At 33.9% G+C, this 17,297-nt stretch overlaps 1 pseudogene; it reads right to left on the bottom strand.

The window, feature by feature from the left end:
* Positions 1–3,521: 3,521 nt before the first annotated feature.
* LOC148954634 (casein kinase I pseudogene) lies at positions 3,522–4,553 on the bottom strand (annotated as a pseudogene).
* Positions 4,554–17,297: the final 12,744 nt, after the last annotated feature.

Below are 17,297 nucleotides of genomic sequence, written 5' to 3'. Positions count from 1 at the left end.
GTGGGAAAATTTTTAACTCTATAATCTTCGAACATTTGAACCTTTTATAATTTATAATGATGTATAATATAAATACTGTAATCTTAACTATAGTGAAGTTGCCTATGCAAGTTAGTATAGGGAAGAGTTCGATCTTTATTATATTTTTAGGAACTATGAGTTTTTATATTTCTTAACATTGGACGTGATCGTCTCTTACTAGGTTGCTAGCTACCGCTGCAACCCGGATTATAAAACTCAATTGAAATACGATTCCTGTTCAACTTATATCTATTTTTGTAATACATTTATTGAAATATTCTGTGTATTTAATGTTTCGGATACCATGGGCTAATGTTTGTTCTTTGCTATAATTATATGTCTTAACATTGGACGTTATCGTCTCTTACTAGGTTGCTAACTACCGTTGCAACTCGGATGATAATGTCAGTTGAAACTGGGGCTCATTCTATGCTATATGATTACAAACAGGAAAAAGCCTTTGGCTTTTTCTCCTTTGAAGTAGTAAGAGACGAACCTCAAACAATCAAGTAGGTAACTAAGTCCAATGTATGCGATGGTTTTTTATTATTCTAATGATCGTCTTTTAATGTAATTACTTTAGATTTGTAAGCCAATTAATTTCCTTTTAAATGAGCTATTGAACAACTCTTTACGATGTTCCAGTGCCAAGCTATCTCTGGAAAACAAGAAAAAAATATCCCGTTTAGGCAGAATGTTGTAGTAGCTGCCACTTTTTGTATTTTCAAGCCAATATATTTCCCTTGCTGTTCAAGCCAAGAGACAGAAAGTTTACTATACAGGGGTTTCGGACAAGGCGGTTCTAATGGTGTAATTTTTGTTTTGATCTGACTCCTTTGTTAGGAACTTTGGGTTTTTATATTTCTTAACATTGGTCGTGATCGTTTCTTACTAGGTTGCTAGCTACCGCTGCAACCCGGATTTTCAGTCTGTCCTCATTAGTCAGAATGTGTTGATTTACTTATTTTTTTTAGCCCTCACCGTTTTCCTCATTTTTAGAATTGATTGCCAGAATGAGAAATGGTGTCTTCTTTTCTCTCATTTGAAGCCTTTTTCACTGGAAAATCAACTGAAACAATAAAAGTAGTAATTACAAATAATTTTGGCATTTAATAATAATAATATTGTATCGAATTGTTTAAATATTAAGATTAAATAAACCTTATTTAAGCATTTGTAGGAAAGTATCTAGCTACTTTTCATAGAGTGAAATGGTTACTAAGACATCCTAAATATTTTTGCAGTTTAAAAAGTTTTGCAGTTTCGTCTCATACATTTTGCTTTGCCATAACTTAAATATTGTAATCTTAACTCTAGTTAAGTTGTCCCTGCAAGTTAGTATAGACAAGACTTCGTTCTTTATTATAAATTATTCTATTTTTAATATTTTTAACCCCATTAATTTCCTTTAAAATGAGCCATTAAACAACTCTCTACGATGTTGCAGTGCCAAGCTATCTATAAATTTACAAACCTATACTTTAATTAAGTGGCGTATAAATTTAGCATAGGCAAGAGATCGTTCTTTATTATATTTTAGTTACTATAGATTTTTAACCCAATTAATTTCCTTTAAAATGAGCTATTGAACAATCCTCTACGATGTTCCAGTGCCAAGCTATCTCTGGATACAAAAGAAAAAAAAAAAGAAAAAAATAAAAAAATAACCAGTTTAGGCAGAATGTTGTAGTAGCTGCCACTTTTCTTGATTTTCAAGCCAATATATTTCCCTTGCTGTTCAAGCCAAGGGACAGAAATTTTACTATGCAGGGGTTTCGGACAAGGCGGTTCTAATGGTGTACTTTTTGTTTTGATCTGACTCTTTTTTTAAGAACTATGGGTTTTTATATTTCTTAACATTGGACGTGATCGTCTCTTACTAGGTTGCTAGCTACCGCTGCAACCCGGATTAGTTTGAATGAAAAGATTAAAATTATTGCTCAGATATCATAAATATTTTTGCCGTTTACATAATAACTTTAGCGATTCTAAACTGAAAAATAAAATATATATTAAAAAATGTAATTTTTTGGTCTGAAAATACATAGTCAATCCCACATCGGGTAGTTAGAACCTAACCAAAAATAAAACTAATTTTAACATTTTAAGATATTTTTCCAGCTTGTATTGAAATATTCAAACTATTGCTCGGATACCATGGATATTTTTGCAGTTTACACAAGCTGCAAAGAACGCACAGGCTGATCTTTGTAAACTGAGAACACTTTTACGAATGTTTTAACGGGATTACGAAAAATATTCAAAATTAAAGATTAAAATTATCTCTGAAAGAATTGATTTTGTTGAAAAGTCAACTAGAGATGCTTTCGCAAAACTTCATAGTAATATCCAAAAGAAATGTTGCATGTTTAGTGAAAAGCTTCCAAGGGATGGACCGGCAACTGTGGAACAGTTTGCAGATGTAATGGGAAATCTTATACATCACTGTGAATATATGGAGGCATAATTGTCCTTTACTTAGTTTCAGCTTAAATTCGATGATCGAGCCTTTATGTACTACATCCAACGACTAAGACGTCATTGATCAATATGTATATACAAAATTAAGTTTTTCGTGAAAAATAATTAATAAAAAAAATTAAGTGCAAAAGGCGCTAGATCTAGAGATTTCCTTTAAAATGAGCTATTGAACAACTCTCTACGATGTTCCAGTGCCAAGCTATCTCTGGAAACAAAAGAAAGAAAAAAATATCCCGTTTGTGCAGAATAACGTGGTTAAAGTCAATTTTCTTGATTTTCAAGCCAATATATTTTCTTTGTTATTCAAGCCAAAGAGTGGTAAGTTTCCTTTATAGGGGTTTCGGACAAGGCGGTTCTAATGGTGTACTTTTTGTTTTGATCTGACTCTGTTTTTAGGATTTGGGGGGTTTTATATTTCTTAACATTGGAGGTGATCGTCTCTTACTAGGTTGCTAGCTACCGCTGCAACCCGGATTATAATAACGCTGTTTGTCACTATCAATTTTCGCATGTCTATAAACTTCATCATTATAATAACGCTGTTTGTCACTATCAATTTTCGCATGTCTATAAATTTCATCATTATAATAACGCTGTTTGTCACTATCAATTTTCGCATCTCGATACGCCTTGTCAGTTCAATACCTTTGCTTTTTTTTCCAAGATGCTATTTCTGTTTTTTGTATAGTACTGTTTTTTTTAAATTATGTATAACTCGCTTAGAAGGCATCTTATTACAAAACAAGAAATAATATTCTTATATAATTAACACTTTTTTTTTTTTTACAAATTGAGGCGGTTATTTACTAACGTAGAATACAAAAAGAGGAAAAAAGATACAAAAATCTTATTTTCTGTCTCTGTCCGATCTCCACAATTGGATTCAGTATGCCTCACACCAAAAAAAAAGAGAAAAAAATATAATCACTTCTATTCGAAAAAAAACACAGTATATAATTAAACACAATATCTTAGAGAGGGGTCAAAGACACCCACACTCCTTTAAAGACACTAAATTCTCACTTATTACGTTCGCGATCATGCTCTCCAGTGGTACCCCCGGCAGTGGCGCCACTTGGCCCCGCCTTTCCCATGGCGGTGGCGCTGGCAGCAGCTGCTTTTTGTTTAATCATTGCCCAATCAAAAGTATAATCATATTGATGGTTGAGTTTTCTGAATAGAATCCTGAAGAGTTGACGAAGATACATATAATCAGGAGCTTCTTCAAAACGGAGGCCTCTACAGTAGTTCAGATACATGGCAAATTCGGCGGGAAAGCCCTTGCAGAGTACTTCAACTGGAGTGAACATTTTTCTTTCACTGATTTTTTCATACTTCTGTTTCTTAGTTGCAGCCTTCAAGCCTTGCCAGGGTAGGCTGCCTCTATTGAAGTACATCAGAACATACCCCAGTGATTCCAAATCATCACGACGACTTTGTTCAATTCCCAGGTGGGCGTTGATTGAAGCATACCGCGCAGTGCCAGTGAAGTTCTTATCTTCCCTGTATGGTATGTGTAACCGAGTGCGCGAATCTCGAAACTTTTTTGCCAAGCCAAAATCAATAAGGAAGAGCTTGTTACAAAGATGTCCGATTCCCATGAGATAGTTGTCTGGTTTAATGTCTCTGTGGATGAATGATTTTGAATGAACATATTCTATTCTTCCTAGCATTTGGTCCGCCAGCATAAGAACTGTTTTAATTGTGAATCTTCTAGAACAAAAGTTGAAGAGGTCCTCCAATGATGGACCTAATAAATCCATCACCAATACATTATAGTCTCCTTTTTGGCCATAATACCTGCAATGTGGGAATCCAAGTCCGCCTTGTAATATTTTGTATAGTTTAGACTCATATAGGAGTTGAGGATGTCTTGCTTTCAAAGATTCTAATTTCACGGCCACTTCCTCTCCTGTGATTATATTGATTGCCAAATAAATATCACCAAATGAACCACTGCCAATTTTCCGAACAAGCCTATATTTAGATTCTATTTGAACTTCTACGTCTGTAACTACGTCTGGATTGTAATTCTCCTCACGTTCTGACATATTATTATTCTTTCTTTTTTTCCACTCGTGTGAGACCATATTTTTTCAATGTTTAAAATTATTAAGTCCACAATACCCCGTGTCGAGTAGCTAAAACCTAGCAAAAAACAAAATTAATTTTAAAATTTTCAGGTATTTCTCTTGTTTGAATTAACAAATTAGTATTATTGGTTAGACACCATAAATATTTTTGCATTTTACATAATAAGTTTAGCGATTCTGGACTGAAAACCAAAATAATTGGAATTATAAGACAATAATATGGAGATACGTACTTTACGGGTTACAAACCAAAAAAAGTTTGGTTCCAGGATACAATAATAACTTTGAACTGAGATGAAAAAAATTTTGGTTCCAGGAGACAAAAAGCAAAACTAATTTAAAAATTTTCATGCATTTTTGTAGTTTAAATTAAGAAATTACTATTACTGGTTAGACATCATAAATATTTTTGCAGTTTACATAATAACTTTAGCGATTAAGCCAAAAAAAAAAATTTTGGTTACAGGAGACAAAAAACAATACTAATTCAAAAATTGTCAGGTATTGCTCTAGTTTGAATTAAAAAATTAGTATTATTCGTTTGACATAATAAATATTTTTGCAGTTTACATAATAACTTTAGAGATTCTGAACTCAAAACTAAAATAAAAAAAATTTGAATATTTCTCATTGAAAATATAGGACAACAATATAAAGATACGTAATTTACGGGTTAAGCCAAAAAATTTTGAACTAAGATGATATAAAATTAATGGCGTATAAAATGGTGTAGCGAGTGAATTGAAGCAAAAGGAAAACCAAACTAATTTTTAAATTTTCAGGTTTTTTTCTGGTTTGAATTAAAAAATGGAAATTATTGGTCAGACACCGTGAATATTTTTGCACTTTGCAGCTAAATAAAATTATTTTTTTTTAATTTTCAGGAATTATTCTAGTTTCAATTGACAAGATCTCTTTTAATTAGGTTCCTAGCTACCGCTGCAAACCGGAACTATTAAAAAAAAAATTTTATCTTTAATTACAGAAGGAACTAGATGTAGCAAGTTTTACTATTGAGACGAGTCTCTCTTACTATACAACATACATTTCGTTATCAGGAACTGTTTGCTTTGATATATCTATTGGTACCAAAATTTCGTTCTTTAGAGTTTCGGTTACTATTGAGACAAGTAGCTATTATTACTATACAGTTCATTACCATGAACTGTTTGATTGCTTCAAAGTTCAAATATCTTTGAAAAGACTGCAGTATGAAAACACATCAAAAATGCAATTTTTGTTACAAAATTGATTCTACTTAAAAAGTATTTTATTTTTAATTACAAAAGTGATTAGATGTAGAAATTTCCTTTCAAATTAGCTGTTATACAGCTCTCTATGATTTTCCAGTGTCCAGCTAGCCGAGGAGAAAAAAACCAGAGAGAAAAAAATATACCGTTTGCGGAGAATATCGTGGTTAAAGTTAATTTGCTTGATTTTCAAGCCAATATATTTTCTTTGTTATTAGAGCCAAAAGGTGGTAAGTATCCTTTATAGGGGTTTCAGACAAGGCGGTTCTAATGGTGTACTTTTTGTTTTGATCTGACTCTTTTTTTAGGAGTTAGGGGTTTTTATATTTCTTAACATTGGACGTGATCGTCTCTTACTAGGTTGATAGCTACCGCTGCAACCCAGATTTTTTTTATAATTTATAATGAACCACATCGATCCTTTATGTAATTAAACAACTCTCTACGATTTTCCATTGCCAAGCTATCTGTGGAATAACTAAACTATACTATAATTAAGTGGCGTATAAAATTTAGTATAGGCAAAAGGTCGTTCTTTATTATAATATTTATTATACAGTTTATTAAACCATAGGTATCTTATCATTCTTTACTATATGATTACAAACAGGAAAAAGCCTACGGCTTGTTCTTCTTTGAAATAGTAAAAGACGACCTGGCTAAAAACTATGATTATGGCATCAATTATCAATCTTTAACATGAAATGTTCTTTACTGTAATGGTTTGTTCTTTACTAGGTTTCTGACAACTCTGCAGCCATGATACTGATGGAAATTACATAATCCCTATTTATGTTTCAGTTAACATGGGCGAGGTGTCGTTCTTTATTGTAAAATTATGACGTCACGGCGTAATGATTTTAGTTCATGACGTCATTTCATGACGTCTTCAGAAACCACAACATAATGTCGGGTTTTTCTATTCACGTCATAGCTCTAATATAAAACTATGACGACATTCATTATTTATCTAGTAGGGTTTCAGACAAAGTAGTTCTAATGATGTACTTTTATTTTGATCTGGCTCTATTTTTAGGAGTTTTGGGTTTTTATATTTCTTAGCATTGGACTGATCGTCTCTTACTAGGTTGCTAGCTACTTCTGCAACCCAAATTCACATATATAGTTATGAGAGGTAGATTGGCCGAGTGGTCCAAGGTGCTGGTGTTAGCCACCAGTCTCTTCGGAGGCGTCGGTTCAAATCTTACCGCTGGTATACGATTATGATTTATGTACAAAAATCAAATATCTTTGAAAAGACTGCAGCATGAAAAGACATCAAAAATGCAGTTTTTAATTGAAAAATTTATTCTCTCTTGGAAATAATTTCTTTTATTTACAAAAGATTTTTAACCCAATTAATTTCCTTTAAAATGAGCCATTGAACAATTTCCTACGATGTTCCAGTGCCAAGCTATCTGTGGAAAAGAAGAAAAAAAAATATGCCGCTTAGGCAGAGTGTTTTAGTAGCCGCCACTTTTCTTGATTTTCAAGCCAATATATTTCCCTTGCTGTTCAAGCCAAGGGACAGAAAGTTTCTTATACAGGGGTTTCGGACAAGGCAGTTCTAGTGGTGTACTTTTTGTTTTAACCTGACTCTTTTTTTAGGAGTTAGGGGTTTTTATATTTCTTAACATTGGACGTGATCGTCTCTTGCTAGGTTGCTAGCTACCGCTGCAACCCGGATTAGGAGTTATAGGTTTTTATATTTCTTACCATTGAACGTGATCGTCTCTTACTAGGTTGCTACCTACCGCTGCAACCCGGATGAATTGTGTTGCGTCATCATGTATAAAATGTCGTTCTTTAATATAAATTTTAGGATTAACTATGTCGATCCTTTAGGTAAATTTATTTAACAACAGGGATTTCCAGGAAATTATTTTCTTTCTTACTTATAAGTTTTCAATCAACTCAAAGCACTACGTCACTCATTTTAAAGGTAGAACTCTTTCTAATTGATTACAAACAGGAAAAAGCCTAAGGCTTTTTCTTCTTTGAAATAGTATGAGACTAGCCTCAAACAATCAAGTAGCTAACTAAATAAAATGTATGTAATGGGTTTTTATTCCAATGATCGTCTTTTAATTAAAAATTTGAATAAATTGACCTTAAATATAACTTTACTAGCCTATACTATAGTTCAGTGGCCTATAAAATATAAAAAACTGATAACAAACAGGAAAAAGCCTACGGCTTTTTCTTCTTTGAAATAGTAAGAGACGAACCTTAAACAATCAAGTAGCTAACTAATTCCAATGTATACAATTTTCTTTACTCCAATAATCGTCTTTTAATGTAATATTTTTCTAGCTTGAATTTAAATATTTAAACTATTGCTCGGATACCATGGATATTTTAGCAGTTTACACAAGCTGCAAAGAACGAAGAGGCTGATCTTTGTAAATTGAGAAAAATTTTACGAATGTTTTACCGAGATTACGAAAAATATTCAAAATTGAAGATTAAAATTATCTCTGAAAGAATGGATTTTGTTGAAAAGTCAGCTAGAGATGCTTTCGCAAAACTTCATAGTAATATCCAAAAGAAATCTTGCATGTTTAGTCAAAAGCATCCAAGGTATGGACCGGCAACTGTGGAACAGTTTAGAGATGTAATGGGAAATCTTATACATCACTGTGAATATATGGAGGCATAATTGTCCTTTACTTAGTTTCAGCTTAAATTCGATGATTGAGCCTTTAAGTAAGAATTACATCCAACGACTATGACGTCATTGATCAATTTTGTATATAAAAAATTAAGTTTTTCGTAAAAAATAATTAATTTAAACAAAAATTAAGTACAAATAGAACTAGATCTAGAGATTTACTTTAAAATGAGCCGTTGAACAACTCTCTACGATGTTCCAGTGCCAAGCTATCTGTGGAAAAGAAGAAGAAGAAAGAAAAAAAATATCCCGTTTGTGGAGAATAACGTGGTTAAAGTCAATTTTCTTGATTTTCAAGCCAATATATTTTCTTTGTTATTCAAGCCAAAGGGTGGTAAGTTTCCTTTATAGGGTTTTCAGACAAGGCGGTTCTAATGGTTTACTATTTGTTTTGATCTGACTTTTTTTTAGGAGTTAGGGGTTTTTATATTTCTTAACATTGGACGTGATCGTCTCTTACTAGGTTGCTAGCTACCGCTGCAACCCGGATAACACGAAATGATTGACAATACTGATGGTTAGAGTTCGGTCTTTAAGTTAGCATATACTGTTAAAATTCTTTCTTATATGAACGTTTCTTGTTGCAGTGGTTAGCACTTAAGACTTTGAATCCTGCGATTCGAGTTCAAATCCCCTTGGACTGTTCTTATGAAATGCAGCTTACCAATGCTACCATTTAGGTTTCTGCCATAATTCTTTCTTTTCAAAATTAAATTAATTACTATCGCCTAGAGTTATTTCTTTACAATATCTTAACAATTTGTTTTATAATGATAATTAATTTGGTTAATTACAAAAGGTTTCTGTATACAGCAGTTTACTTTAAAATGAGTCATTACACAGTTCTTTATTATGACCACGAACTGTTTGATTTAATACTTAAGTTACTATGGGTTCAGTTCGTTCCTTATTGTATGATTTTCAAGCCAATATATTTTCTTTGTTATTCAAGCCAAAGGAAGGTAAGTTTGTTGTATAGAAGTTTGGGACAAGGCGGTTCTAATCGTGCACTTCTTGTTTTGATCTGAATCTTTTTTCAGGAGTTAGGGGTCACTTTTGTTTTTGTTATGGGGCGTGATCGTCTCTTACTAGGTTGCTAGCTACCGCTGCAACCCGGATATACAGGGGTTTCGGACAAGGCGGTTCTAATGGTGTACTTTTTGTTTTGATCTAACTTTTTTTTAGGAGTTATGGGTTTTTATATTTCTTAACATTGGACGTGATCGTCTCTTACTAGGTTGCTAGCTACCGCTGCAACCCAGATTATAATGAACCAAGTCGATCCTTTATGTAATGAACAACTCTCTACGATGTTCCAGTGCCAAGCTATCTGTGGAAAAGAAGAAAAAAAGAAAAAAAAATATGCCGTTTGTGGAAAATAACGTGGTTAAAGTCAATTTTCTTGATTTTCAAGCCAGTATATTTCCCCTGCTGTTCATGCCAAATGACAAAATGTTTCCTATACAGGGGTTTCAGACAAGGCGGTTCTAATGGTGTACTTTTTGTTTTGATCTAACTCCTTGGTTAGGAACTATAGGTTTTTATATTTCTTAACATTGGACGTGATCGTCTCTTACTAGGTGGCTAGCTACAGCTGCAACCCGGATCATGGCGCAATAATATTATTTCATGACGTCTTCAGAAACCACAACTTAATATCGTGTTTTTATATTCACGTCATAGTTCTAATATAAAACTATGACGACATTCATTATTTATCTAGTAAGGTTTCAGACAAGGTAGTTCTAATGATATACTTTTGTTTTGATCTTACTCTATTTTTAGGAGTTTTGGGTTTTTATATTTCTTAGCATTGGACTGATCGTCTCTTGCTAGGTTGCTAGCTACTGCTGCAATCCAGATTCACATATATATTGTTTATGAGAGGCAGCCTGGCCGAATGGTCCAAAGCACTGGTGTTAGCCACCAGTCTCTTCGGAGGCGTGGGTTCAAATCTTACCGCTGGTATACGATTATGTTTGAAAGACTGCAGTGTGAAAAGACATCAAAAATGCCGTTTTTGGTGGAAAAATGTATTCTCTTTTAGAAATAATTTATTTTAGTTACTATAGGTTTTTAACCCAATTAATTTCCTTTAAAATGAGCCATTGAACAACTCTCTACGATGTCCCAGTGCCAAGCTATCTGTGGAAAAGAAAAAAAAAAAAAATATGCCGTTCAGGCAGAACGTTGTAATGGCCTTCACTTTTCTGGATTTTCAAGCCAATACATTTCCCTTGCTGTTCAAGCCAAGGGACTGAAAGTTTCCTATACAGGGTTTTCGGACAAGGCGGTTCTAATGGTGCACTTTTGAATTTGATCTGACTCCTTTTTAGGAACTATGGGTTTTTACATTTCTTAGCATTGGACGTGATCGTCTCTTACTAGGTTGCTAGCTAACGCTGCAACCCGGATATATAATGATTCCTTTTATTACTTTAAGTACTATGGACTACAGTTCGTTCTTTAGTGTAATAATCTACCAAGCGTAAAACTACCACAAGTCAGCCTAGATAAATAAATGAAAACGAACAGAAATTACAATAAATAACCGAGTCAAACTCAAAACGAGCAGAAATTAACATGAGTAGGGCCAAAAGTACCTATGCCTTCCCAAGGTCAGAACATGATTTGCACTTTACCGAAAAAATACAAATGAATGTGCATATATATATATATATATGTATATATATATATATATATATATATATATATATATATATATATATATATATATATATATATATATATATATATATATATATATATGCTGATATTTATTAATTAAAATGTTAATAATATTTGATTTATTAAAGTTATAAAATTGAAAATATTAAATAAAAAATCAGTAAAGTGCAAATTATGTTCTGATTACCAATCCAATGAGTTCCCTCCAAAGTATATACGATCACCCTTTCTAGAAAAACCTTATATGCCTCCAGAACATAACTTGCAACCCATGCCCTGAGAGCTGTAGGGGGGGGGGGGGGGGTTTCCTCTCAGACATAATTTACGAACCCTTCAACTACAATGAACAAAATATTTTTCTCTAAGTTTTGATTGGGGCTGTTAAGGGAAATGATAAGCGTTGAGTGGGGGGGGAGGCTGGTTGCTCTCAAATCACTTTGACTATTAAAAAAAGGCACTATAATTTCAAATCAAATGAGCCCCTTCTGAAATTTGTACGACTGCCCATTTCATAAAAACTTTATAGGGCCTCATAGTATATAACTCACACCCGTATCCCCAGGGCGCTGGGGTGTTTTGTCAATCCTAGAGGCATTATTACATGTTCTGTGGTCATTTCTATACCAAATTACTATCTGACAATTTCTATATGATGCGCTTGGTGAAAAGAGGGGTTGTCGGGGGGGGGGAGGCTAAATGCCCTCCATCATGTTTGACTCTTAAAAGGGTACTAGAACTTCCAATTTTCAACCAAATGAGCATCCTCTAAGGTTTATTCAACCATCCCTTCCGTTAAACCCCTAAATACCTCTGGGGTATAACTTACAACCCTATGGCTATTTTAAATTTTGACTGGATGTGCTTGGGGAAGGGGTGGGCGTGGGAGGCGGGTTAGTTGCTCTCCAATCACATTCGACTATTAAAAAGGCACTAATCGTTTCAATTTCTAATCGAATGAGCCCTTTTAGAAGTTTCTAGGGACAGCTCCTTCGCTACGAAGTGCCCTGATCTAAGACCAAAAAAGATAATAAATAAAGAATACATTGTGCCACCATCGATTTTTACTCAGGCAGCGCTATTGCTATGCCTATGACTTTCTTATCCTGTTAATCATGAAAGGAGGTTTTTCTTTGACTGTATTGACTCGAGTTTAAATGTATTTATTGTTATTATTATTACCGTTAAATAAGATAAACAGAAAAATCGGCTTTGACCCTAGTTGATACAGATAGTCAAAAAATGAATAAATGGTAATATATCATCCACGATTTTAAAACACTCAATAGCATAGATAGTTGGATATGACCTGGCAGGTTAATGCTCCACTTCCCCCTCCTCCCCCCTGCTACAACTTGTGTCTATAAAATCATGCAATTTTAATCCTAGTTAGTTTTTATGAGTTCTTGAGAAGGGCAAACAGTCATCCCTTTGATAAAATTAGGTTTTCTTTTGGGAGTCATGTTAAGTATTTGGAGCAAATCAAGTTTTCAAAGATGGCATTTATTCGATATTGGAAACTAAAGACTTCGTTCCGGACTTCAGGTATTATTTTAATGCAGCTGTCGTAGTTATTATTATTTTGGTCAGGATTCTGAGTTTGATTCGGATTTTCCGAGTTTTCTGAAAGCTTTAGAATTTTCAAGAACTACTGAGAAAAAAAAGTGGCCCACCTAGCCATCTCTAAAATCGTAATTTAGTTTGTTATTCAAAATTTTACGTGTATTCACCTGAAGGGACCTTACGAGGCAATTAACTTGGAATTTTTTGGGCAGTCCTCTGAGGCATATTTTATACTAATGAAAAATATTGTCTGAGTACAACACCTGACATACAATCCTTAACGTCATAAATTTCCAAATGAATTGGTTTGCCTTTTTTTAGGACGTCACTTGCTCTCTGAAGAGTTTCATAAACGTATTCGAAACTTGAATTCGTGTTTTGCTCTAGCTTCATTCAACTTAAGCGATGATCGAACCATAAATAGTCGGAATATATTTAGCTTAAAAGTAGCTGGACAAATTTATCACAAAATAAATTTAGCGGTACATCCGTCACAAACTACTGAAAGTGAAATTGAGCCACCTTCATATGACCAAATGTACTTTTTAGACCCCAATGAAGCTGTTGAGGAACGCCTCGCACGTCCTTTAAATTATGGGATCTCTCATAATCTAATGGGAGAGAGATCGTTCTTTACTGTAATTTAGAAATAATTTATTTTAATTACTAAAGATTTTTAACCCAATTAATTTCCTTTAAAATGAGCTATTGAACAACGCTCTACGATGTTCCAGTGCCAAGCTATCTGTGGAAAAGAAAAAAAAAAGAAAAGAGAAAAAAATATCCCGTTTGGGGAGAAAAACGTGGTTAAAGTCAATTTTCTTGATTTTCAAGCCAATATGTTTCCCTTGCTGTTCAAGCCAAGGGACAGAAAGTTTCCTATACAGGGGTTTCGGACAAGGCGGATCTAATGGTGTACTTTTTGTTTTGATCTGACTCCTTTGTTAGGAACTATGGGTTTTTATATTTCTTAACATTGGACGTGATCGTCTCTTACTAGGTTGCTAGCTATCGCTGCAACCCGGAAAAAAAACACATTGTGCCCAAATCGTTCTTTAATCAGGCAGTGCTAGCGCGCTGCCTATGATAATAAACTGATTACACACAGGAAAAAGCCTACGGCTTTTTCTTCTTTTAAATAGTAAGAGACGAGTCTCAAATAATCAAGTAGCTAGCTAATTCCAAAGGTATGCAATTTTTGTTATTCCAATGATCGTTTTTTATTGTAACTAGGTTTCAGCCATCTCTACAGCCATGATACTATTGGAAATTACATAATCCCTATTTATGTTTTAGTTAACATGGGCAAGGTGTCGTTCTTTATTGTATTTGTTTTGATCTGACTCTATTTTTAGGAGTTTTGTTATATTTATTAGCATTGGACTGATCATCTCTTACTAGGTTGCTAGCTACTGCTGCAACCCAAATTCACATATATATTTATTTATGAGAGGCAGCCTGGCCGAGTGGTCCAAAGCACTGGTGTTAGCCACCAGTCTCTTCGGAGGCCTAGGTTCAAATCTTACCGCTGGTATACGATTATGTTTGAAAGACTGCAGTGTGAAAAGACATCGAAAATGCAGTTTTTGGTGGAAAAATTTATTCTCTTTTAGAAATAATTTATTTTAGTTACAAAAGGTTTTTAACCCAATTAATTTACTTTAAAATGAGCTATTGAACAACTCTCTACGATGTTCCAGTGCCAAGCTATTCGTGGAAAAGAAAAAAAAAGAAAAAAGAAAAAAATATCCCGTTTGGGGAGAATAACGTGGTTACAGTCAATTTTCTTGATTTTCAAGCCAATATATTTCCCTTGCTGTTCAAGCCAAGGGACAGAAAGTTTCCTATACAGGGGTTTCGGACAAGGCGGTTCTAATGGTGTACTTTTTGTTTTGATCTGACTCCTTTGTTAGGAACTATGGGTTTTTATATTTCTTAACATTGGACGTGATCGTCTCTTACTAGGTTGCTAGCTACCGCTGCAAGCCGGATCTTCGAACATTCGAACCTTTTATAATTTATAATGATGTATATAAATACTGTAATCTTAACTATAGTGAAGCTGCCTATGCAAGTTAGTATAGAGAAGAGTTCGATCTTTATTATACTATAGTTAAGTGGCCTATAAAATTTAGTATAGGCAAAAGGTCGTTCTTTATTATAATCAAATCTTACCGCTGGTATACGATTATGTTTGAAAGACTGGAGTGTGAAAAGACATCGAAAATGCAGTTTTTGGTGGAAAAATTTATTCTCTTTTAGAAATAATTTATTTTAGTTACAAAAGGTTTTTAACCCAATTAATTTACTTTAAAATGAGCTATTGAACAACCCTCTACGATTTTCCAGTGCCAAGCTATCTGTGGAAAAGAAAAAAAAAAGAAAAAAGAAAAAAATATCCCGTTTGGGGAGAATAACGTGGTTAAAGTCAATTTTCTTGATTTTCAAGCCAATATATTTCCCTTGCTGTTCAAGCCAAGGGACAGAAAGTTTCCTATACAGGGGTTTCGGACAAGGCGGTTCTAATGGTGTACTTTTTGTTTTGATCTGACTCCTTTGTTAGGAACTATGGGTTTTTATATTTCTTAACATTGGACGTGATCGTCTCTTACTAGGTTGCTAGCTACCGCTGCAACCCGGATTGCTAGCTACCGCTGCAACCCGGATATAGGTCATAAATACCGCTGTCTCCGATTGTACAGTCATATATCAGTTACTATGGGCGAGAGATCGTTCTTTACTGTAAAACAAAAAAAAAAAATATGCCGTTTGTGGAGAATAACGTGGTTAAAGTCAATTTTCTTGATTTTCAAGAAAATATATTTCCCTTGCTGTTCAAGCCAAATGACAGAAAGTTTCCTATACAGGGGTTTCGGACAAGGCGGTTCTAATGGTGTACTTTTTGTTTTGATCTGGCTCCTTTTTTAGGAGCTATGGGTTTTTATATATCTTAACATTGGACGTGATCGTCTCTTACTAGGTTGCTAGCTACCGCTGCAACCCGGATTAAAAAATTATGATCATATCTTATATGTAACTTTGATTTTATAAGTCTTCGATAGTCTAATGGTAAGCATGTCCACTTGTTACCTGGGAGTAGGGGGTCGATTCCCCGTCAGGGAGAACTTTTAATATGTTGAATTAAAAGCACTATCTTTTCAATTTAAAATTTAAAAAAGAAACTTGTTTATTTACATTCTAGCTAAAATAATGAAGATAATATGATCAGGGTTCAGTTTCTTTGGACTTGAGTTCGTTTTTTAACTATAAATACAGACAGGAAAAAACCTACGGCTTTTTCTTCTTTTAAATAGTAAGAGACGAAACTCAAACAATCAAGTAGCTAACTAAGTCCAATGTATGGAATGGTTTTTTATTTCAGTGATCGTCTTTTAATGTAAATTTACTAACCTATACTATAGTTAAGTGGCCTATATAATTTAGTATAGGCAAGAGGTCGTTCTTTATTATAATGATAACACATCTTGCTGTTTTGTTTTGCTCTCTCAATTATTACTTCTCGATACGCCTGGTCGGTTGAATACCTTTGTTTTGCTCTCTCAATTTTTACTTCTCGATGCACCTAGTCGGTTGAATACCTTTGTTTTGCTCTCTCAATTATTACTTCTCGATACGCCTGGTCGGTTGAATACCTTTGTTTTGCTCTCTCAATTTTTACTTCTCGATGCGCCTGGTCGGTTGAATACCTTTGCTTTTCTCTTTTCAAGATACTATCTCTGTTGTTTGTGTAGTACTGTTTTTTCAATTTGCGTGCAGCTTGCTTGACTGAAACCATTATGTAATTATGAATGTGAAAATTTACAGTTCTGACGCTTCCTATATAGTAATTATGACGTCACAGCGTAATGATTTTATTGTTGACGTCAAGGCGCAATGATATTATTTCATGACGTCATCAGAAACAACAATATAATTTCGTGTTTTTCTATTCACTTCATAGCTCTAATATAAAGCTACGACATTCATTATTTATCTAGTAGGGTTTCAGACAAGGTAGTTCTAATGATGTACTTTTGGTTTGATCTTACTCTATTTTTAGGAGTTTTGTTATATTTCTTAGCATGGGACTGATCGTCTCTTACTAGGTTGCTAGCTACTGCTGCAACCCAAATTCACATATATATTTATTTATGAGAGGCAGCCTGGCCGAGTGGTCCAAGACACTGGTGTTAGCCACCAGTCTCTTCGGAGGAGTGGGTTCAAATCTTACCGCTGGTATACGATTATGTTTGAAAGACTGCAGTGTGAAAAGACATCAAAAATGCAGTTTTTGGTGGAAAAATTTATTCTCTTTTAGAAATAATTTATTTTAGTTACAAAAGGTTTTTAACCCAATTAATTTCCTTTAAAATGAGCTATTGAACAACCCTCTACGATGTTCCAGTGCCAAGCTATCTGTGGAAAAGAAAAAGAAAAAGAAAAAAAAGAAAAAAATATCCCGTTTGGGGAGAATAACGTGGTTAAAGTCAATTTTCTTGATTTTCATGCCAATATATTTCCCTTGCTGTTCAA

This window comes from Artemia sp. Qi Xiang Cuo, chromosome 3 (genome assembly GCF_049724085.1).
Source record: "Artemia sp. Qi Xiang Cuo chromosome 3, ASM4972408v1, whole genome shotgun sequence".
NCBI classification, from domain to species: Eukaryota; Metazoa; Arthropoda; class Branchiopoda; order Anostraca; family Artemiidae; genus Artemia; species Artemia sp. Qi Xiang Cuo.
This window is presented reverse-complemented; position numbering and strand designations above follow the sequence as displayed.